This window comes from Colias philodice, chromosome 17 (assembly GCF_061535455.1).
Source record: "Colias philodice isolate Cphi_HAF_F1 chromosome 17, ilColPhil1 Martin Lab GWU primary, whole genome shotgun sequence".
Lineage (NCBI taxonomy): Eukaryota > Metazoa > Arthropoda > Insecta > Lepidoptera > Pieridae > Colias > Colias philodice.
The window spans coordinates 4807412-4834423 of NC_143102.1; the positions used below are offsets into that span (position 1 = coordinate 4807412).

Here is a 27012-nt window from a genome sequence, read left to right on the forward strand (position 1 = left end):
AGAAAAAAATAAAAATTTCCAAAACATGCCGTGTGGGGTATCAAATGAAAGAGCTTATTGAGCAGATTACGAATATATAGCATACTATAACATTTCTTACACTTTCTCTAAGATTTTTTAGAAAATTTACGAAAATGCTCCATTTTTGAGTTAACTTTAAACAACTATAGATTGAAAACTCATGAATATATTTTTTAAATTATTATTTTAAATAATTAAAAATAGTCCATTGTTTACGATTCAATAGTTCGTACAGTGAAATAGTTGCATGGGGGAGTGGGGGGGCATTCAAATATGGCGAGTATATTTTCAAGTTTATGCCAGAAATAAACGCCTAATACAAAAATATCGGTGTCAGGGCTTAGAATAATTATCTCTGCACTGTCGGTGTGTTTGACAGAATGAAAAATATGGCAGAACATTCTTGAATCAGCCTCTTAACTTCATCAGCCTCTTCTAAACTTGAAAATACATCTTTGAATGCTCCCCCCACTCCCCCATGCAACTATTTCACTGTACGAACTATTGAATCGTAAACAATGGACTATTGTTAATTATTTAAAATAATAATTTAAAAAATATATTCATGAGTTTACAATCTATAGTGGTTTAAAGTTAACTCAAAAATGGACCATTTTCGTAAATTTTCTAAAAAATCTTAGAGAAAGTGTAAGAAATGTTATAGTATGCTATATATTCGTGATCTACTCAATAAGCTCTTTCATTTGATACCCCACGCGGCATGATTTGGAAATTTTTATTTTTTTCTTTGTATGCCATATTTAATTACCGTTGGGGGGAGAGGGTGACCACAAAACTAGTTGGCAACATCTGTCTATAGGATGTCTGGGATCTATACAATATATATCAGAAGTCAGATTTAGGTCCGCTATTTTTGAAAACGAAACTCCACTGAGAGTCTGGTCTAAGAATATGATACGATTCTTTATTCTATACTACTAGGGACTTCTTCTTTATTCTATAATGATATCCGCATTTTCCATAGTACTCGAAGTACTATGGAAAATGCGAATATCATTATATTGAAGAAAATGCGTCTAAAATCCTATACATAACTATATTTATATATCCTACAATATTATTATAATTGATTCTTTTTTAACACTAGAGCACACGCGCGGGGGACATAGGTCACCCAGTGCTATATATTGCTAAATATTTTTTTAAAGAATCGTGCTAGAGTGTTGTTGTCTCAGGTATTCCCCGACTACCAATCACCGGACATTTTAGCAGCGTGTCAGCTTCCTTGGTGAAACGAAGTGTACTCTACGAAAATATAAAAGTACATGGGTGACGTATGTCCCCCGCGCGAGCGTTCTAGGAAGTTTTTGAAATCATACAATTACGAGTGAAAATCAAGTATACCGCTTTTATTTTTTACTGTTCTTATGATCAATTTATACTTTTAAGAAATTATTAATATATGTGTAACTAAAATCGAAATAAAATACTCATATTCGAGTGCTAGGACATACTTATTTTTTATTGAAAATAAAATTTTATTGGATAAAAACAACTTATTCTTAAACTTTATAATTAGATGATTATTTTTACCAAATTTGTAGTTTCCAAAGTAAAAAAAACTGATTGATCACAATAAGTAAAAAATTAGTTACTTTTCACAGAGGTTTATGTTTAGCTCATAATTTAAGTAAAATGAGAAAATATTGATATTTTTTTGGTTTCATCACTTAAAAATAAAGTTGATTCATAAATAAGTACTTCGTTTACTTTTTAAACTACGATTTTTATGAAAAAAAAAACGTGCGTCGTATTGGGTGACATATGTGACCCACGCGTGCACTCAAGGAAAATTTTAGGCTCGAGCGCTCTAGTGTTAAAAAGCGATTCACTTTTGGCGCTCGCTGACCGCTGCACTATATGTTTTTAGGCCAGAAAAAGTTTCATTCTTGTTTTATTGGAAATATCTAAGGAGCTTCTCTTTTTAAATGCACGAGTAGAACACCCAGAGTTTTATTTCAAAAACACGATTTTTAATAAAATATTTAAAATATTGGAATTTTCGCGGCCCACTGAGCTAAATAAATTCGTATAAAAAAAAATAGATACACTAGATAATTTATTATGTTGCTAATATATGTAGTGATTACAGGCGCAAATTATCCTTTTTTGAAATTTTCGATATTGCCGATAAAGGCGAAAGTATTGTCATTTTTACTGATTTTCGTTTTTATTTTTTATATTACATAATATATTATGCAGGCGTTAGTAGAAGCTTTTTTGTTCGATGCGGAATGGTGCCGAATTGGTCCCATAAAAATTTTATTCGGATAGGCCCAGTAGTTTTTATTTTATGAGCATTTTTGTCTGTACTCGATGACTTAATTGAAATGTAGCAAGTAACTTTGATTCACTTCTCGGTAACCGATTGAGCTGAAATTTTTTATACGTATGTAAGTAAATTGGATAGCGATGAAACATTATCATGACAAAGAACTGATTTGATGATGGAATCGGAAAGTGGCCATAGGAACTCAGTTATACAGGGTGTCCAGTGGTAGATTTCAATGTTTGAGGGCTTGTAAAAAAATAAGTATTATTTCTAAACAAAATATTTTTATTAAAGTCAAAAGAAGACGAGTGCGGATTTTATCTCCTGAAAATCATTCCCGCCCATCATTCCCGCCCATCAGGGCGGCATTTTCCAAATGCCGCCCTTCTACTCTCACACACTCCTCAATTTATTCCGCATGTTGAGAAAAACTTGTTTGCAAAGGGAACTGGGAATTCTGTTTATTTCAGCCCGTATTTTCCTTCAGTTGTCTTATGGTTGTTGGATTTGATTGGTAAACCACAGTTTTTAGATAGCCCCACAAGAAAAAGTCTCATGGACTCAGGTCTGGTGACCTGGGTGGCCACGGGATGGTGCCGTTTCGGGATATGTGCTTTTCAGGAAATAACTGCCGCACTGAATTTATTGACACATTAGCAGTATGAAACGTAGCAAATCTTGAATAATCTGAATTTAGTATGGATGGCGCTTAAGCTTTTTTGGCATAATGACCTGTAAAATCGATTTAGGAATTCCCAATATCGACGAACGTGTGCGAAGTGATAAACGAGGATTTTCAATTACAGAATTCATAAAAAGTTTAATGTTTTCTATCGTGGATACTGATGGTGCTGGTCCCGGCCTAGGGTTATTAATGACTGAACCTGTAGCCCTAAACCTTGCTACCCACGACTGTATCAAATTTATCGAAGGTCCATCTCTTAAACGATGAATTTGATAATGGTTATTAAAGCGACGGCTTGCTTTCGCCAGCGAAATCACACGAAAAGTATGCCTCAATAGCATAAGCGCGATGCTCTCCGCTCCACTGCTCCATGGCGACTAAAAAATCCGCATAGCTCACGCGCTGAATGACACCCCCTCGCACGTCGCGTTTTAAAACTAGAAGCGTTCAAACATTGAAATCTGCTGCTGGACACCCTGTATATTATTGACTCAATTTTATCGAGATTGGGCTCGTTTTATTCGTGTTGAAAAATAAAGTACATATTAAAAAAAGTAACTGCGTTAAAAACAACCGACTTCAAAAACAGAAAAGTAAAAAATAAAAGAGATTTGAAATTATTAATTAGAGCTAGCGCGCACGAGCAACTTTGTCTCCGCAACTATTTTGTGTCTCCAGTCTCCACCCATGAGCTAGTATGAAAGTGCGCGCACGTAGCGACGTAGTTACGTCGCTACGTGCCCCATACAATTGATGAAAGAGACAAAATAGTTGCAGAGACAAAGTTGCTCATGCGCGCTAGCTCTTACTACATATTATTTATATGTGCTATTTCCTAAAAAGGTTTGTTGTCGCCTGTCGGTTGTTTTTAACGCAGTTATTTTTATTTAATAAAACAAGAATATGATACGATTCTTTATTCTATACAACTAGGGACATAATAATATGTACATAATTATTTTCATTTAGTATGTTTACTGATTCCTATTATTTGTTGATTTTTAGAATGATAAATAAAACATTTTGATGTATAATTGTATATTTATTCTGAATCTTTAAGTTTATTGATTTTTAATTTTTATCCTTTACATAAGCTGTTTTTTATAAAAAATGTTTCAAACTCGAATTTCCGAAATTTTTGATTTATAAATTAAATACATTTTTACACCTCAGACATTTTTCTGTATGGATACAGTGCCTTTCGATTTTAGTTGGACAACATTTCATTTATACTAATATAATTTAGAACACGAAGAAAAAAAAATGCATTTCTTCATAATGCTGCTGTTACCACAAAAAATATTTTTTTATCGCAAATTTTAAGAGAAAATAAATTAAAATGAGAAATGATGTGGAGACGTTAGAATTAGAACAAAGTCCATCATAAGAATGACGTCATTTTGGAATAAGACGATTTTTAAACATTAATGAAAACCTAGATATTTTCAAAAAGTAAAAATTAATGTTAATTTTTATCTAGTTTTTTTCTATTAAAATAAAAATAAAAACAAGTAGCGAAAAAATTTTTAAATTTTGAAATTTTGGAGCACCCTGTAAAGTCTGTATCGGAACGGAGATCGCGTCCACTTAGGTTCATGCGTAAACGATGTTATTCATAGGCGATCCTCACACTGCCCCGCATCACGCTGCATTTTGCATGTCGAAGCACCTACGCGCGTTCCTGCGGGAGTGCAGATCTGCATCATCGTGCGGGTTTTTTGCGCACTCACGCGCGTAGGTGCATTTGTAGATTCACGCACTTTTGGATTTTCCAAATTATTCAGTTTTATTGGCACTTATCTCCTATGCTATGTATACTTATTATTATTTTTATTTAGAATTAGGTACCAATATTCAATAATACATAGAGTACTAACTACTAAAGCAATTGTAGTATCTTGAGCCAAAAGAAAAAACTACAAAAAACGGAGTCTTTGTTAAGTTGTGATTGAAAATGATGTTATATTATGTTGGCGTTGCTGTGGTTTTTAAAATGTGTTGATGATAATTATCATGTTTAACACAACTGATACAACATTATTATAACGTCATATTAATCTATAACATGACGTAAACTTGTGTTTGAAACGAATTTCTTACTTATTTTATTTTGCTCATAGCTCCTATACTAAGTACATATAACGATTTCAGGGTTACCGCTTTAGCTACACTATGTTATATTTAATTATCAATCCATTGGTATGTAATATTTAATTCCTGTCGATTCTGGGTCATTTTTTGGACATCACCTTTGTTAAGTTTGGTTTTTACTTTTTACGCATGAGCGCATGAAGAGAATAAAAATTCGCATGTTTTAATTCCTATAGGTAATTTTTTTTGAAAAACTTAGGAAAAATAGGTGCGAAATTTTATTCAATAGAATATAGGAATGAATAACTTTTGCCCAAAACTGGATAGATTCCGAGATATCGACCAAAAACTTTTCTTTAAGATTACGATCAAAGCTCAACCTGGATCTGTCAGCATTTTATGTTATTATAGTTCAGGATCCATCGCCCATTTTTGCAAGTGATTACTATCAAGCTAATTTTTCGTGAGTATGCTTTATTTTGATGAGACTTATGATTCTTAAAATATAAAAACACATTCAGTCACAAACAGTAAGCATAAATTAAATTTTACATTTAAATTATTAAATTAAATTTGTTAACATAATATATATATATCGCAAGCATGAGTACAATTTAAAGATCATAGTTAACGTTTAGTCGAACTTTTTTTTTGAAAGATTTTAGACTTTCAAAATACAAATCAAGGTTTCTGAAATTTTTATTATATTTATGACAAACACGGTATAAATAAGTATTTCTAGCGAAATTGGATTTAAGATTCGGTAATGCAAAAAGGGCTTTGTCACGAGAGCATATACGCGGACATCGTAAGAGTAAATTGCCTAGAAGAAAAGAAGAATCGACGCTATTATTAAGTATCTTATTTATATAAGAATACCTGGTCTCTTTCATGTCGACTATTTATCAAAGGATTAGACTTGAGGACAATATGTCTGTTGAATTATATAAATATTAACTAGGTGAAAACAAAAAAATTAGCTGGTTAGTAATCATATTTTATGATGACCTCGTTATCGATACACATTGGAAAGAGGGGACTCTTTGATCGAACAATAGATTTTGTAGGACAAATATTTTTTCGAATAATTTAGATTTTAGATAATTATCTTGATATTGAACAAAAAAAAATTCAGTTAGTAATAATTTATACATATTTGTGAACCATCAAATCAAAACATTTTATCCTTGTTACCTCTGTTAGCTACCACGATCGAGAGTTTCGTACAGGAAATTATTGGGCGTCTCAGCTACTCACGAAAAATTAGCTTGATAGTAATCACTTCCAAAAATGGGCGATGGATCCTGAACTATTACGGTCAGTAAGTGACCTTACTTACCTAAGAAATTTTACTGACTTAACCTAATAAAATTTAGTGCGTCTATTAGTCCACTATAAGGGAAGTATTCCCTCCACTCATCGACCGCCTTCCGATCAGGCCCACGTCCTAAGTGTTCTCGCGCACATACATACTCATGGTTGAGTTATTGTTGTGTTTAGGGGATGTTTGGTCATTGCAATTTGTCTAACTGATTAAATATAACATTGATGAATTAAGATAACTATTAATCTTAGGGCCGATTTTTCAATCCCGAGATAAACAGTCTAATAACTACCCCTCGAATAGATTTATTCAATTACATATTTATCTAACTCATAACGGCTCGCCTATTTTTCAATCGTGATTTATTTGATGAATAACTATCTGACCAAATATTTCCATATTGGCAGCTCTGCTCTCGGAGTGGCGAAACAAACATATTAAATTAGTCAGGTTAGAGCGGGATAGAGTCAACTCTTGCAATTTGTCAACAACCGTCATTATGACTCACGTCAGGAGTGCATTTTAAGTTTGTCTTGTATTGCTCTTGTCTTCTATGATTGTTGATTGTTGTTTTGATTCGAGTAAAGAGTTTGGTTAAATTTGTGTTTCAATTTATATATTTTACGATGGAAACGACATACTTAAAGGCAGCGTTCGGCAAATTTTCAATGGCATGGTCATCAGTACTATCAAAAACATCAATTTCAATATGATTTTAATTGATAATAATTATATAGAAAGAGGTTTGATTGTTAATTATTCTATGTTATGACATACGAAAATATCCCAAATTTGACGCGCCAAACGCCTAACCGTCGAATAGCGCGCTATCTGGCCGTTGGAGCGGCAAATAGATTTATTCCTCAAATAACGTAGTTATTCGATAGATAAGTCCTATTCGTCTATTGAAAAATTGAATATTTTGTTAACTGAAGAATAAAGTCTATCTAGCTGTTTATCTGGGCATTGAAAAATCGGCCCTTAATAAATATAAAAAATCTAACATTAAAAAAATGATTAAGTTCATTTATTAGAGCTTTTAAGTGTCTGATAAAAGTTTTGGCTCAAGAAAAGCGTCAGATTTTTTTTTATATGACTTCAGAATAATTATCTGCAAAACATATGTAGTAAGAGCGTATACGCACTATGCGGGTAGCCGCATTGCGGGTAGCCGTCCGGCTGACCGCAAGCACAATTATGTACGTAATATTCATTTCTATGCGCACTGCGATGCGGCTACCGCAGACCGCAAAGTGCGCATAGAAATGAATATTACGTACATAATTGTGCTTGCGGTCAGCCGGACGGCTACCCGCAATGCGGTTACCCGCATAGTGCGTATACGCTCTTACATATATCAAAATCAGTCATAAAAAATTAAGTCAAGTAACTCTGATATTTAGTTACCTTTCTTAAGTTCTTCCAATCTGTACAACAGCTGCAGCAGTACGCAAATACCTGCGTATACTTTTTACTTTTTAATGAATTAAGAATAGCGCTCCAAAACATACAGCGCCAGTACGCATGTGGACTAATCGTGTATGTTTTGGAGTAAGCGCAGCGTCTATCCATTGCTCGTGTATACAAGGTGTAATCGTTAAGTGTGCACACAGCACAGGTGATTATCCCGTAACTATTGCTATATCAAAAAACTTTATACTGATACCGAAAGACCTACCTAATGAGTAAAATGACAATAATAACTTTTTAAAAATTAAACGGGAAATATCCAAAAATTTTACACCAAACACACCCCCATACATTTAGTATGAGATATGACTATCCTAAACATTAAATATGAAAAATTTTGGTTCTTTTTTTGAATTTGAGCTTAATTAAATTACTTCGCAATTTTAATAAAAATTTATTTAAAAACTGTAAACAGAGCTCAATATGAAATACAATGGTATTTCAAAACGAAGAAGTCACTTCGAATATTTGCTTTGAACACAAGATGTATGTAAAATTTGAAATAACGTCGATGTAACTATTCTCCCACTATGCTATAGGCGCGAAGCGGCAATTCATTCACAAAATTATGAAAAACATTGAAATTGTCTACGGATAAGCCTTGGTGCTGTCATTTTGACAAATTAAAATTCATCATACGATGTTCTGTTTATTTATTTGTTAAATATTATTGGAAATAATTTAAATATGTACAGTCAGAAGCATAAATATATTACCATTTGCTTGTTGTTACTTATGATGTTAGCTATCTTGTCCTGCGAGGTTGCCTGTGTTTTACAAGTAACCCTGTATATATAAGGGATTTTAAATTAAACTACATATATGTGTTTCTCCTCTGAAAAAGATGAGACTTTATTTTAATATTTGCACATTTAACATACATATAACTTTTACATTAACAATGTTACTAAAATGAAAAATTTACTAACCTGAAAAAGAAACGACATTTAAAGTTTAATTCTTTAGTTTGAGAAGTCAAAGGCTTGCCTCGACCATGTTTTAACACTGGAGCCATATTGAATTAACAATATAAAGTTACAACACTTACACACAAATTAAACACTAGTTATGGCCCTGCCTTCATACAAAACTGCTGAATACGCCGTTCGCACGGGAATAGAATGTGGATGCGATTTCCCTTAGTTAGCATCCAAGCTTACGTCTTTATAATTATTAAACTGTATAAATTCATTCTTTAACTCCGGTCTGCATCGTGCAGACATGGGTGTAAAAGTCTCATTTTAGCTATTAAATGTAGTTTTTAAGTACATCTGAGTTTTCATTTGGGGCCTCCGGCTGCGGGACATGTAATTCACTTCAACAAATATTATAACAATAATAACAAATAATAACAACAATCAACAAATACAAAATTTATCCATTAAACTACGTACATAATAATTATAATTTTTTAATGAAATGTGTGCTTTATGTTCTAACGGTACCAAACGACTGCACGTGGCACCTGCGGACAGCGTAAACTGGTTTATTCTGGTTTTGTGCGTGTTTCCACTTTCCACTATCAAGTGACGATTTATTTATTTGTTTTGTTTCGTAATTATTATGGTCATATTAATTATGAAACAAATTATTATGGACACGATATTTTATTGTTTCACGGTAGTCGCCTTGTCGTTTGCTCAAGGACGTAAAATTGAATGATATATTTTTTTTTATAAAGTCAAAACCATTTTCTTTCAAATAAAAACTTGTTTTAATTGAAAACAAAAGTATTGCTAGGAATAAGTATAAAATTAAATAGTAATGTTAGGATATCGAAACATTTTTGTATAGGCCAGAACGATATAGTGGAAACGCGCTCTAAGATCTGAGTAATATACACACCACTACATATGCAAAAATTTCTCCAAGCTAATTTACCTGTACATATAGCTCACTTATATTATATTACGAATCGTAAACAATGGACTATTAGACTAGAGTAGATAATTTTTGAAACAAAAAAAAATCGCAGTCGGATGAAACCCATTAGAAAAGGAGGAGAATATGATGAAAATAAAAGGAAAAATAAATTACGGTCAATCCGAGTTCGGGAAGTGGGAGGGGGGAGCTTTTAAGAGAAAAAAATGGTTTCTCTCGATTTCCGACAAAACTACAAGTCCTACGGAAAAAAGTTCAATGGCAAAGTTGTAGACAATAAAAAGATCTACAACTCCTGTATTCACAATTTTTTCACATAACCTCAAAATTTAGGTGAAAAATTCAAAAAACCAAGTTTTTGGTTTTTTATTTTTATCTACTTCAAAATTTATTGTTTTTCTACGAAATTTGGTGAAAACTTTCTTAATTATGTCCCAAATACACTGTAATTTATTTGATTGAAAATATTTATTTTTTCACCTTATTTTGAATTAATACCAAAAAAACAACCTAATTTTCAATCGAAAAGTTACCCGTCAAAATATCAGCTTTTTTCAAAAACTTGGGGTGCCTTTTATTCATTGAAATCTCTACTTTTATATGGTGTAAAAAAAATGAACACCACCATAGTAAATGTTCTCAGGAAATGCATACAAACAGTGTGAAAATTAGCTTTTACTAAATCAGGCACACTTCTCGAACTACCTGAAATGTTTTTATCGACATCATTTTGCTTTTAAATATGCTGTAACATATTAAACTTTAAACAGATAATTATTTTTCTTTTGAAATATTACCGAAAAGCCGATACAAGAGAAGATATAGAGTTCGAGAAGTGTGCCTGATTTAGTAAAAGCTCATTATCACACTGTTTGTATGCATTTCCTGAGAACATTTACTATAGTGGTGTTTATTTTTTTTTACACCATATGAAAGTAGAGATTTCAATGAATAAAAGGCACCCCCAGTTTTTGAAAAAAGATTATATTTTGACGGGTGACTTTTCGATTGAAAATTAGGTTGTTTTTTTGGTATTAATTCAAAATAAGGCGAAAAAATAAATATTTTCAATCAAATAAATTACAGTGTATTTGGAACATAATAAAGTAAGTTTCCACCAAATTTCGTAGAAAAACAATAAATTTTGAAGTAGATAAAAATAAAAGACCAAAAACTTGATTTTTTGAATTTTTCACCTAAATTTTGAGGTTATGTGAAAAAATTGTGAATACAAAAGTTGTAGAGCTTTTAATTACCTACAACTTTGCCATTGAACTTTTTTCTGTAGGACTTGTAGTTTTGTCGGAAATCGAGAGAAACCATTTTTTTCTCTTAAAAGCTCCCCCCTCCCACTTCCCGAACTCGGATTGACCGTAATTTATTTTTCCTTTTATTTTCATCATGTTCCCCTCCTTTTCTAATGGGTTTCATCCGACTGCGATTTTTTTTATCTTTTCATTATTTTTAAAGGCTTCTACCCCAGTCTATATTGTTAATTATTTAAAATAATAATTTAAAAAATATATTTATTTATTTATTTATTTTATACTTTATTGCACACACATCAGAAAGTACAAATACAGAAAGAACATAAAATAGAGAAAGACATGTACAAACGGCGGCCTTATCGCAAGGTAGCGATCTCTTCCAGGCTACCGTATGTATATGCGTAAGGAGAGATTTTGATTGAGGTGGGTGAGCAAAAAATAAGGCGTAAATGAACAAAATAAAATTAATATATCATATACAATGAATAAATATAATAATATATAATAAAATAAGGATAGGAAATAAGATACGATAACAATAAAGAAGAGTGAAATAAGCTAGGTAAGAGAGAGATAATGTAACTTAAGTAGGTGCTTAAAACTTCTTAAGGTTTGTGCCTGACGCACTTCTAGTGGGAGTTCATGAGTTTTCAATCTATAGTGGTTTAAAGTTAACTCAAAAATGGAGCATTTTCCTAAATTTTCTAAAAAATCTTAGAGAAAGTGTAAGAAATGTTATAGTATGCTATATATTATTCGTGTACTACTCAATAAGCTCTTTCATTTGATACCCCACACGGCATGTTTTGGAAATTTTTATTTTTATCTTTGTATGCCATATTTAATTACCGGGGTGGGGAGAGGGGGACCACAAAACTGGTTGGCAACATCTGTCTATAGGATGTCTGGGATCTATACAATATATATCAGGAGTCAGATTTAGGTCCGCTATTTTTGCAAACGAACATCTCCTTGGAGCCTGCTCTATTTTCTACGAAAGTTTATAATTTATATCATTTTGATAAGTTTAGAAATAAGTTGTATGTATGTATGGTATATGGCGCATGCCGTAAATAAATCATTATAAATATAAAAAGGGTTTTTCATAATTTCGTATGTTTTAACATTTCTTACAAAATTTACCATTTCAATACTTAATGAAATTATTAATTTGCTCCACTTATTCTACTTCTCGTATTACTCTCATTGCTATTATCTCAAATTTAGATTGAAAATTGCTTCTAAAACTTGTAAAACATAACACAAAGTACCAAAATAAACTTTTCTTTCTTTCTTTCTTTCTTTCAAAAGATAGGTTTATAACTCGGTTATGTCGGACTTATACTAGGGTGGTAGCCGGAATAACGACGAAATAGCATTAGTATGAATACTTATTACGACGAGTTTTGCATACGCTGAGTTCGTAAAAAATACTTATAAAATTCCAGACGCATTTTTTTTTCAAATAGATGAATTCTTAAAACTCTATGTGTACACCCATAACAAGCAACCCGCCCCAAATTATTTTCTAAACTATCTTAACTAAACATCTGTTATTTGGGAATTTCTCTTAATTCCTTTATTTACAATATTTTCGACTAGGGATGTTAAGGATATGAAGTTTCGGATACGGATTGGATAAGGATATAGGAAAGATTATTATACTGGATACGGTTACGGATACGGATATGAAATTATTTCGGATTATCCGTTAGTTTCGGATAATTTCGGTTACGGATATTAAAATTTTAAGGAATATCAAAAGTAAAATACAAATAGCTAATATAATGGTTTTATTTATACCGGGTGTAATCGTTACGTGTGTACAGGCGAATTTTTCGTAACTATTACAGACATCAAAAAACTTTAAAGTTAAACTGATATCAAAAGTACATTACCTAATGAGTAAAATGACTATAATAACGCGTCCGCGTTAAAATGTAGAAGCCCTTCTGGCTAACATTGAGAGACACCACAAAAAAAAAAAAAAAAACTTAACGATTACACCCTTTATGTTGCCATTTGGTAGAAATTACAATCAGTCTGTGAGTTTTGAATTACAATCAGTGTGTATTTAAAATGAAAATTATTATAAATAAATATTGATTGTTATCTTATGTACCTAAAATAAAACTGTAATGCGCGCGGCTTGTGTGTCGGCTGCACCCGGCCGATCAAAACAACAAGTAATATCGTGTCTCAATTAAGCTCCGCCCCTATCCGATACTATCCGAAACTTTTATTTCGGATTCGGTTACGGATATTTTTTTATATCGGATATCCAATAGTTTCCCATCATCCCTGTTTTCGACTTACTGCTAAGAACAAAGATGCAATAAAGCAATAAAATAGAGAAACTTACGGTATATGCTGGCTGCGCGAAGCTAGAGAAGAAAACATGGATTCTGAGGAAAAATTTAGCAAAAAATTTTTGACGTAATTTTGTTGTTTAAGTGTTTTTTTCGTGATCAGTGTATGCAAAACTACAAGTTCCTTAGCGCTTAGTATACCAATAGTGGTACACCCTGTATATGGATGCCTTATTAAATTCGGCCGCAAATAAGGGTTGCCGGCTGTTAAAGATGATGAATATTTAAGGTTGAGTGAAAGAGAGTTAGCGTGAAAAAATCCGTGAAATTTTTGGATATCCTTTATGATTCTAAGAACAAATAATATTTAAACGCATAAGCAAGCTTGGTTTTATCTTTTTTTTAAGCTATTGCATAGCTTCAATCGCGGGCCTTGAGCGCGGGGACCGAATCCAGAAATTTAGTAACGAAAAACCTCACGCTCCCCAGTCCGACGGGCGCGGAGGTGTGGCTTGAAGGCATAGCATGCAATAGCTTTACCGACCAGTCCCCGAGTGCCATACGTATTTTTTATTTTAACTATTTTAATCCATATCAAATCATAACATATTCAAAAAACATGTTTATCAAATCGTTAAAATATGATGTCCTATAGTCTGTCCACTATAAGAATTGCCTTTTGGCAGCTCGACGGGTGATACCATAGGTGATGTCCAAAAGATACTTGATTACCATTACCATTCCGATTATAAATAAAAAAAATTTATCATAAATCGAATCAGGTACGTACTATGCGTGCCAACGAAGAATAGGACCGTGCTTGCTGCCAACTTCACACGAAAACTCTCAAATTAGTACTGCCAGCAAAAAAATGTGCGAAAAAGAATTTTCACATAATTATTTTTTATTGTTCATGATTATATTTAATTATTGTATAATCGTTATATTCATTAAATAATACTATTTATTGAATTTCACTGATGGATTATGGATAAATTAATTATACAGGTATGGAAACAGTATTCATAAAAAGTTAACATTTTCATAGTTAATGCGGAGATAGCAGTGACAGCGACAGCAATGAAGATTCAGAATACGACGACGATGACGCTGTGTTAAGTGGTCTAGAGGAAATATTATCCGATTGATAAAAACTGAAATAATATATATGTTTTTTTTATACACGTGCTTTTATTATCAAATCCTACTCATTCATAATAAATTTGGCGTGAAATGTATTAGAAATACCAACAAAGCGTACATTAAATATTTAAACTGAATATTATTTCTTTATTGATTTTTTTGCACACCATACGCTTTGGTAATGAAGTTAGCGCGTATTACTGAACAATATGGCGTCTTGACAGTCCTATTCTTATTTGGCACGCATAGTAAATAATATTACAACGTGAACGTACTAATAAGATATGTAATAATAAGAACACATATCGATGTATTTTATGTTAAAACTACACTAAACGTGTCCTAATCTCTGATTGGGACCGTAATATTGCATGTGATAATATACGCATACAAGAGCTAATCATTCATATTACAGAAGACTTCTCATCAGACGAATGATATAGGAATGATATAATAATAAAGAAATTAAACTATTTTTTTTATTTAAATTTAAATTACATTAACATAGCAGAAGAATTTTTCTTTATCGCATATATTCAGAGTATTTCTATCGATTATTATAATCTATCGAACCATCATTGAATAATTCTGTGTAGACATCACTAAGTGGGCGGGGCCTGTCCATGAAGTATTTATTTGTATGACATTTTAACCTAAATAATACAAAACTTCATAGGCGTGAAGATGTCAAAAAGCAAATAATACAATGGACAGAGTATAGTTGTATAATTTTATTGTTATTGTATAACCATTATTTTAATTAAAAATAATTGTAAGTCTTTCCTTTGTACATATCTAATTCTAAATTATATAAAATTTTTAAATATCATTTGTAATACCGATACCTTTAGATAACTGTAAACTGTATCGCATTGTTATAATAATTATACACATTTTGATGGGTAATTAATAATTGTACAAATTAATGTAACGCCTTTAGGCCAACAAGATCGTGATCTGTTATTGAATTCAATTTTAAATAAATAAATAAATAAACATGTGACTAATAGAATTGCCCGTTACACATACATACCTATATTGAATCAATATTAATTTTTTGTTAGAATTTTTAAATTTTGAAAAGGAAGACATATTTTTGGGAGTACATAACAATAATCTTTAGATAAATGAAGTTTGTTTGTCCCACCTTCTAAATATAAGCTTATGTAGGCATCTTTGTTTGGCCAAAAACCCGCAAAAATGCTCGAGTCCTCGATTATGAGAGAACTTATAAAATATTCAAAAATATAAATCATAAAGCCTTATTTATTTCATAACTCTCAAGTTTGCATTTCAAATGATTATTATTTATTAGTTTTATTGTCAGTATGTTTTGCTAGTTAGTGTTAATATGATTTATTTGTTTAATGAGGTATGGATCTCGTTTGAGTAAAGGCCTCCTCCATTTTCTTCCACACATATTATGACTGATATTTTTTTGGGAGGATATAATATTATGACTCAATTACTTCGCGATGGTTAAGAACACTAGTTGCATAGCCAGCAAGCGTTATCTTTGTCTGATAAATGATGTTACACGCTATAGTCCATATAGTCCATTAAGAATTTATCATCTTTTAAAAACCTCCTTCGTCGTCACTTTCTGTCATCCGCTTTCAACTCGGCATAGTAACTTTTATTGTTTTAAATTTTTATATTAGTAGTGTATATAATTATATATTACTAGCGGTCCGCCCCGGCTTTGCCCGTGGTACATATTTACGTTTTCTCTACATAAAAACCATCCTCGTACTTCAAGGAATATAATAAAAAAAGAATTATCGAAATCGGTTCAGCCGTTCTTGAGTTATGCGTTTACCAACACATTTTGCGATTCATTTTTATATATAAGAAGAAGAAGATATGTATTATATAATTATGTATTATATGTATGTATATTTATGGTATATATTTGTATAATATAAGTAGACATATGTATATTATAGTAGACATATATATATATTTTTGTATCTACTGTAGTGTCGTATATGTTTATGTGCAGTATATAATTTATAAATTGTTGTGTTTTAATTTTCATATATTTTTATTTTGTTTATACATCATTATTATGTCTCTCTCCATAATACACGGGTACCACCAGAAGGAAGATACACGGTCCTTTGGAAGGCTTACGAGGGGACACAGGTCCAACACGCAGAGGCCCTTTAGAGAATTTACTGTGTTGTGGGACACCAGCCGCAGCCTGCCCATGACTGCACTATAGAGATACAGCCCTGGGCAGTCCGCGGCCAATGTAGGACTATTGTAGAAAAATGGAAATGAATAAAACTGGGTTATAGAAGGGGGTGTTAGATGGACTGGTATATTGGTTCTATGGGGACTATGGACGTCTGCCTTTTCAATATTAAAAATTGAAAATTATGGCAGACGGTGACTCGCCAGTTCGGTCGATGGGCTCTCAAAAAGGTTACCGATAATGGCAACAAGGGGGCAACATCAGCTGAACGGCTAGGGGTGTAGAGAGGTGCGGCACCGGTTTCACCATCGCGGGCCTGCGGGCCCGGAGCGGGTTTCCCCGCTATTACGCCATTAGACACTTCCACCCCCGAGCATATAGCTCTGGCGGCTCCACTCTGGACGGCAAACAAAGGCAAGCCAGAGGTGGGGGATCCTGGACCCCGTCATTGTTCTCTCCGGACTGCCACTGGGACAGTCCGGAGGTGAGGACAGGGACCTCCCCCGGGAGCGCTCGGTTCCCGCGGGGTCGCTACTCCCCGACACCTCGCCACAAGGTGCCCTGCGGGGTGACTGACTGCACGGTTGGGATATCTATTGTAGATATGCCACCCGGGGGCGATGGGGTCGTCACATCCCTACGCCTTCATTATTATTATTATTTTATTTGTTTATTTTTTCTTTTTTTCTCTCGAACTACCTTCACAACTTAATTGAGCTGATTACCTTCTGCCCTGGTTGCCCGGAAGAGATCACTACTAAGTGATAAGGCCGCCAAATACACTAAACTGCTCCTTGCTTTTATTTTTGTATGTTCTAGTATGTAAGTCTGTTTAGTTGTATTTAAGAGTAAAATAAATAGTCCTTTCCACCTAAGATGATTTCTGTGACACATCGATTTTTGACACGTGTAGAGATGTCTTTACTGAAATCGTATCAATTGTTTCCGATAATCGATAATATTTTATACTAGCTTTGCGCCCGCGGCTTCGCCCGCGCAGTCAAAGAAAAACCCGCATAGTTCCCGTTCCCGTGGGATTTCCGGGATTGCGTCAATTTCCCGGGATAAAAAGTAGCCTATGTCCTTTCTCGGGTATCAAAATATCTCCATACCAAATTTCATGATAATTGGTTCAGTAGTTTAGGCGTGATTGAGTAACAGACAGACAGACAGAGTTACTTTCGCATTTATAATATTAGTATGGATGTAAATGAAATCGTTTTGAATAAAGTACCAAAATTAGTTTTTTCGGCATTTCGCCAACAATTAACTAAGGAAACTTAGCAAACAACAGCAACAAAAAGTCAACAATAACAATTAGTAACAATAACAGAATACCACGTAAAGTATCAATATAAAAATGCAACTTGTATACAAGGCTGACGCACTCGTACAGACGATTGACTCGATTGACAAACGATCACAAGATGGGCGCCGATTATAAGATTTTCCAACTCTATCTCTCTATAAGTGAAAAGGACTATAATTCTCTTTCACTCAACCTTAAATATTCATCACCTTTAAGTCTTTAACAGCCGGCAACCCTTATTTGCGGCCGGATTTAATTAGGCACCCATATATTATAATATAATTAATAGAAAAATAATAGCTTTAATTTGACATATGATTCATAAATGTGCGTTATGAACGTATAAATGAATCGAAATCATACCTGTTTGCACCAGGCTGCCAAGATGTTGCGGGCAGGTGAAAAGCGGCACGGCAAATGATATAAAGATTCTAAAAAATCACGGTTGCCGCGTGATTTGCATTTTATACAAAAAACATGTGAACGAATTTTTTTTCCCAAAAATCGATTAGAAAAAATTTTATAAAACATACTTGCGGCCAAATTTTTACTGGCAACCTAGTAACGATATATGTATATTCTCCTAATTATACAGGGTGTCCCACTATTGGTATACTAAGCGCGAAGGAACTTGTAGTTTTGCATACACTGATCACGTAAAAAATACTTAAAAAAAAAATTACGTCCAAAATTTTTTGCTAAATTTTTCCTGAAAATCCATGTTTTCTTCTCTAGCTTCGCGCAGCCGGCATATACCGCTTCTCTAATATGAGCATTTTATCTATGAAAACATAATCTTAAACGATAGCTCACGTGCTGGTGGCAAAGTTGGGCGGCTCGCTTGTTATGGGTGTACACATAGCGTTTTAAGAATTCATCTATTTGAAAAAAAAATGCGTCTGGAATTTTTTAATTATTTTTTACGTACTCAGCGTATGCAAAACTATAACCTCCTTTGAGCTTAGTATACCAACAGTGGGACACCCTGTAAATATACATTATCTAAATTTTGGTTTCATCAAAAAAAAAAAAGACGTGTGGCACTCGGGGACTGCCGCGGTAAAGCTATTGCATAGCATGCCTTCAAGACACACCTCCGAGCCCGTCGGAGTGGGGAGCGTGAGGTTTTTTCGTTACGGAATTTCTCGATTCGGTCCCCGCGCTCAAGGCCCGCGATAGAAGCTATGCAATAGCTTAATAAGTTATTATGGCAAGCAAAGTTAAAGAAATAATACGGCCCTGCGCAGACGGCACACTTTTTGTGCGATCGAGTCTGCGGCGCACAAAAAGTCTGCATGGCGCGCAAAAAGTCGGTCGCGGATTTTTCACAGACTCAACGCACACGACGCACATCTTCGATCATTTTGTCGGCAGAGCTGTAGGGACGTAGACGCTATGGAAATCGTGTAAAGTGTGCGCCGTCTGCGTTAGCGCGCGTTGAAGCAAACGTTCAATTCTTTTCACACACTTTTGTGCGGAGTGGCGCGGTGCGGTCTGCCCGAATTACACGGATTTTTTGTGCGCCGGACTTTTTGCGCGTCGTGTGCGTTACTGCATATAATATCATAGGTTCTATTTTCACAGACTAAAAAGTGCGTCACGGATAGTCTGTCGTCTGTGCAGGGCCTACTGCTGTATCGATTTAACTGTAGGTACTTTCATAAATTTATAGTCACCACCTATGAGAGTGTAGTTTAAATCATAGAAATCTAAATAACAAGACACATAGAAGTGCTATAATGTCATAATTCGTATGAAAACCGCTGTCGCCAAAATCAAAACATTTAAACCGATAGCTAAACAGTACACACAACTCACAAGTAAACTATGCCTTTTATTGGACAGCTTGATTTTAGTGAAAACTAACTTAAATATTAAATTAAGCTTTTTAATATGACTATCCTAATTCCTAATGCACGAATTTACGGTTTATTTTAGAATAACATCCCTAAGCATATGAGACGTTTTGTTTATTTTTGCTCCAATACGCAAAATTTCGGCTTTTCTACAACAGAGGTTGTCAATTTTCAATAGATATAACTTTGAACATAAACTCATAGAAATAAGGTTGAAATTTGTGTTAAACGTGATAATAAGAATGGTCATGGTCATGTGGCATGGTAACCACCTGAGCGGCGACAATGTCATGCGCGCTTACCACTTCTATTGCCTTGTTATTTAGATTTCTATGGTTTAAATTTTATCAGTATTAACTTATTTTAATTATATAAAAAGTTAAAAGAGCGTAAGCTTTAGATAATGATTATTAATTATTATTGACTAATGACGAAATTAATCTGAGTATATTCCCTATCTGTGTGTCAGTTTTAGTTCAATTTCTTATGATAACATTTTATCAATATGTTTTTGATGATTAGAATTGTAACGACTAACGAGTAATTAAAAACAATAATTATGTTACTAATATCTTGTTAAAAAAAATAATCTGCAAATATTTCACAGAATTTTAAGGAACGTGTTGATTTCCAAAAAACAATTATTCAAAATAACAAATATTAATATTTTATTGTAATATTTTGCCTCCAGAGAGATTTGAACTCTCGACCCCTGGATTACAAGACCAGTGCTCTAACCCCTGAGCTATGGAGGCGATGAACAATATCTGTAAGAAAATAATATTAGGTACCAAATTATGTAGGTAGTTCATAGATTTTAATAATTAATATTTAAAAAAAAGACGTGTAGCACTCGGGGATTGCCGCGGTAAAGCGCTATGCCTTCAAGCCACACCTCCGCGCCCGTCGGAGTAGCGTGAGGCTTTTCGTTACTAAATTTCTGGATTCGGTCCCCGCGCTCAAGGCCGCGGATAGAAGCTATGCAATAGCTTAAAAACTATGAACACATTGATCCTGCGGTGGGATCTTAGACTATTAAATCTTTAATTTACAGTCGCTCTTTTAAATACTACCCTTTCTTTATCATTTAAAAGACCATTTCGTCGTCTTTAAGTCTCACTGATAACTGAAAACTATTGCGTACCGTTTATATAACACCACCATAGCCTGGGTTATTCGCAACTCGCACGTTTCTGTTTAATTATTGGGAAATAACTCTGAATCTATACTTACAGCCGCTTTTGGGCTGTAAGTCTCAAGTTAATAACTATCGCCCTATAGCTGTGGCTTCTTGTTTTGGAAAATTATTAGAGATATAATTCTGAATAATAATTTGACGAAACAGATTCGCTCCCTCTTGTGCGATCCTCAGCATGGATTCTGGTCGACAAAACAAATCTAATAAATTTTGTCGATTATACTGCAAAAGCACTTTATAAAAAATGTCAATTTGACGTAGCTTATTTTGATTTAAAAAGGTCTTCGATCGCGTAAGTAACGATGTTCTTTTATCGATATTTTCTAAATTTGGTTTTACACCCAAGCTGATAAAATACTTCACTAACTATTTAGACGGTCGCGTCCAATACGTTTAACTCGTACGTCTTCGTTCAGACCTTTACTCGGTGCATTCTGGCGTAAGTCAGGGCAGCACCTTAGGATCTACTCGTTTCTTAGTCATGGTAAACGACCTTCCAAACGTACTTAGATCAGCCCATAGAGATCTAGAGAGATGCCAATCGCTTGCGCTGAGTACGAAACCTGGTGTCTCATTACAAAGGAGACGATTTTTTTTGTTTGGAGAATAGGCCCACCTCAATTTCTTAGCGTATTTTAATGAAATGTGTGTTAATTTGTTCCTTGAAGTCCCCAGATTACAGTGGTGACATAACTTTTACATGTTTTAACCGGAATCTTTAGAAACACGATGTGCAAACATTTACCTCATTCCTACATAAAAACTAACTGATAATGAGCGATTTGTCTTGTGTGACGCATCCGAATCATTGGGTACACCGTACAATATATTTAAATGAATGAATAAATAAATATTAGAAAACATCACATACATTGCCACGATTCCAAGCTCGGAAATCGGAAACAGCGAAGTTACCACAAATATTTTTTAGATTTGGTTATAAATAGTATAGAAAATAAGTGATATAAGTGTGTACCTCAAGTTTCTGGACCTTATGCGATTTTAGCGAATGGGAAAACTGATTAAATAAGAAATTATTAGTTAAGTAGGTAGGTAGGTACGTGATTTATGACTAGGAGTAGATACATAATATTAGGATAGGTAGCCATTTGCACAGCTATGCTATTATTCATGTTCTATTGTAATATTATAGCAATTACATTTTAAAATAGGAATGGTCCGGGAGCCAGCAGCAGATTTCATGACCAAGTTCCTCTCAAGCGGTAATTAGTAAAATGCATCAAAGTATAGTATTATGAAGCCTCGTGAACGTCAGCTGGAGCTCGGTTGGGGGGAAGAGCGGTTGTAGCCTCCCGTATCAGCTGACGGTTTTTCCACCAAGATACAGCCAGCTGACATATATATTTATCCACAGTTACATATAAGCTATCATCAGGTAAATTTTTGTTTGAGAGGAAATAACGGAAAATAAATTTTTCTTTAAATTTAACTTTCATGTTCGAGACACCAGCTGACGTATAATACACCATGTTGTAACCAGCTGACTATTTTTTTTCGTTGAGATATTGGGTTAGCTACAATTTGACAAATTTTTAGCTGAGAGGAAATGAATGAATGAATGTATTTTTTTTCCTATGTGCGTGGGAGGCTACAACCGCTCACCCCCCCAACCGAGCGCCAGTTGACGTTCACGAGGCTTTATAATACTATACTCTCATGCGTCTGACGAATTATCTCTTGAGAGGAAATAGTTAACCAAATTTGCACCTGGCTCCCTAACCAAAATAAAAACATTGTTTATGTTAAAAACATTACAACTACGACAGGAAGAATCTGACGTCTATCAAAGAAGCCAATAGATGTAACGTTTCGTTACACGGATTTTTTTAGCTTAGTAGAAACAAATTGTTTTATTTGATTAATTACAGGATTTAAAATCGCTATCAATCACATTCTTCCATATAAATAGGACTAAAAACAGTTTCTAAAGTGATTTGTTTAAGGCAGTTTTTTTCGCTTTTTGGTTTTATTTTTATTCCATCGATAAAAACGTTTCGTTCCAGTTATTTTTAATGTTGGCCATTGTTCTTGGTTTCTAGACAGCACTACAGCAGGGATGATATCAAAATAAAGCTTTTTAATTCGATTTCATGATTCCGGTTTCGTTTGTAAAACAACGAAGCTTCAAAATTCATAATATAATTTTATATTTTTACACGTTTTTTGCACGCCTCATAAGCGAAGCGTTGAGGTGGGTACTACTGTCACTTCGCGCAAAACATCTGATTTTTCAAACTTAAAATGTCTTTATGTATCATACATTGCACTTGTAAGATAATACATACACACACATATTAAGAAAAAACACTATTTTTAACATTCATGATATTTTTGATGTCATTTTTGTTATTTAAACTAGTTAAAAAACAGTTTAAAAAAGTTCTGTCTTGGACGTCCGTGTGTCTGTATGTGCGGAGGATTTTCTTGTCAACACGATAGCGACCGAAATACTTTACTAATCGAGTCTTTTTTTTTCTCTTACGCTTGAGTATGCTCAGGAATAGAACCCTTTCATTTTTCAGGGTCTGATTCGATGTGGTTTAATTGTTATTAAATAAACAAAAAAAATAATTATTAATAAATACTTAATTATTAAAAAAAAATTATGAGGCGTGTACTTTTGGATTTTCCAAACTATTTTATTACTAAGTATACGTTACCGAGTCTTGGTGGGCCCACAAAAAATAGTCTCCTTTACGCACACATCAGTAAACAAAATAAAAACAATACTTCGCGTTGCGTGCGTGTCATCACACAAAAATTTGAGAGCGACTATTCGTTCGCACACTAGATTGTAAGTGACGTACGTATACAGCACCACTACAGCCGCAAGATATGCGTTTATGATAGGGATTGCTTGTCGATAAAATGAGAAACGTTAAAATTAAAACAATTTATAGGCAATACAGTAACTAGGTAGAAATGGACACCTTGATGGTAGCATTCATGGTGATGAAGTCCATAAAGCATTGCCTATTGACTTATTCTAAAGTAAAATAAGTATGAAATAAGTGACTTCTTTTTTTAATCCATGTATAATAATTAAGTAGGTACTAGGTACTATGCAATTATTGCTCGAGTACCTATCAAATAATAATAATACAATCAATCATCAGATATTAAGCTAATAGAAATCAGATATTAAGCTAATAGTAAGTAATAATACATTATGATATAAAAATAAGGTAGTAAGGTAGTAAAAATCCGAATCTTACCGACATGGACACACTCGATTCGCATCCTTAACTGACGACCGCGAGCAGCGGCCGTACTACACGATTGTTAGCTTAGACCGGACTCTCAGTGGAGTTTCGTTTGCAAAAATAACGGACCTAAATCTGACTTCTGATATATATTGTATAGATCCCAGACATCCTATAGACAGATGTTGCCAACTAGTTTTGTGGTCCCCCTCTCCCCACCCCGGTAATTAAATATGGCATACAAAGAAAAAAATAAAAATTTCCAAAACATGCCGTGTGGGGTATCAAATGAAAGAACTTATTGAGTAGATCACGAATATATAGCAAATTAAAACATTTCTTACACTTTCTCTAAGATTTTTTAGAAAATTTACGAAAATGCTCCATTTTTGAATTAATTTTAAACCACTATAGATTGGAAACTCATGAATATATTTTTTAAATTATTATTTTAAATAATTAACAATAGTCCATTGTTTACGATTCAATAGTTCGTACAGTGAAATAGTTGCATGGGGGAGTGGGGGGAGCATTCAAATATGGCGAGTATATTTTCAAGTTTATAGTACGAAACTATTTACAAGGGATTAGGTTGTCGTCCGTAACAAGGGTTATGTTACAATTCGCTAATTAGTTGGACTTGTGAGTGATGCTTGTTAAATCAACGTTCGGCCTAGTCATCCAAACAAATATCAGATTTAATCAGATGACGGCGACGTCTTATAGACACAAATAAAGGAAACAATGCTAAAAACCATAAATTTAAAGTTACAACATCATATAAAATAGATTTGATCGGAGCCCTCAGTGCCCTCTATTCCCAAACAGGGCGATTCGTCCTCCCAGTAACCCGCCCGTATTAGCGGGCGGCGCCATACACCTGCTGCAGAGGACGAATCGTCCTGAACAGCATCCCCCACGCAGCCTCCTAACGGAGGCCGCGTGTGTGAAGACCCTTGCTGCCCTCAGTGCGCGAGTCTGACTCGTACTGCGTCCTTTTTATTTCCTTTTCTAATACCCTTAATCTTCAACTGTACTATATTTTTCCTGTTGCCATAATATGGTGCTGGTCTACACACGCCACATGCATTTTTTCCAAAGCCACAACAAAATAAAATTATCCAAGTTTGCGCCCTATAAAACGGTCATCTAAAGCGTCAGTTGCCCAATTTCTTCCTTGCCCGCGCCAACACATGTAAGACTGTTTAACTATACCGTTGAACATTGTAATAGACCATAGATATCGACAAACCTAGGGGCGTATTCAGAAAGAAAGCTTGAAACTTATAAGCGCTTATCGGCGCTTGTCATGTTCATATATTTTCCTGCGCAGGTTACCAGCGCTGACAAGCGCCGATAAGCGTTTATAAGCGCTTATAAGTTTCAAGCTTTCTTTCTGAATACGCCCTAACACTGTATTCTTTAAACGGTAGGTATGATAGTCCGTTTTCTTATGGGCATGCTTGTATGGAAAGGTATACATTTTTGAGTAAAGCAATGAAATTTGGTTCGAATGTTGTACTCGTCCACCTAAGCCCAAATCGCCTGGTAGCCAGTGTCTACTCCCCGGCAGAAGGGAGGGAGGGGGGGTTATAGAACAGAGCGCCCGGCGCTCGGAAAAAAAAATCTGGTGGATTCATTTGGCCTTTTGAGTCGAGTTTGGTGTCGTTATCAGGTAACTAGATGATGCCCGATTCATTCCCCATACCAGTTTTTTAGGGTTCCCTAGCAAAATATGTCACAATCTTTAAAATAATAAACTTTTGGCAGTGGCAAAATCCAAACAAACCAGTATATTTTTATATTTTTGTATCAAACTTGGTTTATAAAAAATACTGTCTGAAAGGCCATTTTATGCAGATTATAAAAACATTAACATGTAACATATATCTTATCATTTTCAATGTGAAATAAATTATAGAAAGTACAGGAACGTTCGTCAGCGCAGCGTAGGGGACGGCTAATAGACCCGAAAAATAAGCAATAACATAAAACAAAAACCAGCCAAGTGCGAGTCTGACTTGCCCATCCAGTGTTTCGTACTTATTTGTCCTATACCATGTTATCTTGTCTGGTAGGACCTGGTTAACTGATACACACACACTTTCGTCTTTATATTATTAGTATGATTTTTAATCATCTTTAAATTATAAATGAAGTCAGGTAACATTGTTAAAAATAAAGATATATAATATTAGAACGTTTTTGTATTAATAATAATGACAACCACCTCCACAATTACATAATTCGGTACATTTGAGCTGGCGTATAAAACACTTCAATCTGGAATTGCAAGATTTCACGCACCGACATCTTATCAATTCAAAGCTTCTCTTTTCTTTTTATTTCAGATGGGCAAGGAATATTTTGATTTTTTTAGGTCCCTAATTAATATATACAGCCTGTAAAACTGCCCTTAAGGTGTGTTGTTTAAGGGCAGCTTCTGTGGGAGGCAAATTTTCGATTTGCCTGTCCGTTTTTGTTAAAAATTTGTTTGCGACCCTCATTTACTGTCACAGCGGGGTACAATGTGAAAAACAACCATGTACTTATAATAATTATAAAAAAAATATAAGTTCTGGATAAGAGTATCCTTAAAATATCGTGACCGTCCTTACCTATCATGCATTGTAATCACAAACTTTTCAATTTCACTGTCTGCATATTTGCCACTGTAAAGTGCTTCAAATCCTCGTGTGACATTCGGATATGCCTTCCATACCTCAAATGCAGGTGTACCTAT

The 27012-nt window shown here is 34.1% G+C and overlaps 1 protein-coding gene and 1 non-coding gene across 4 annotated transcripts in view; one reads left to right on the plus strand and one right to left on the minus strand.

Annotated features, from left to right (window-relative positions):
* Positions 1–27012, plus strand: part of spen (spen family transcriptional repressor split ends) — a 103488-nt gene that overhangs the window by 39439 nt on the left and 37037 nt on the right. The gene's annotated exons all lie outside the window — the stretch shown is intronic.
* TRNAT-UGU (transfer RNA threonine (anticodon UGU)) lies at positions 20530–20602 on the minus strand. The gene has a single exon. It is a non-coding gene; the product is annotated as a tRNA-Thr (tRNA).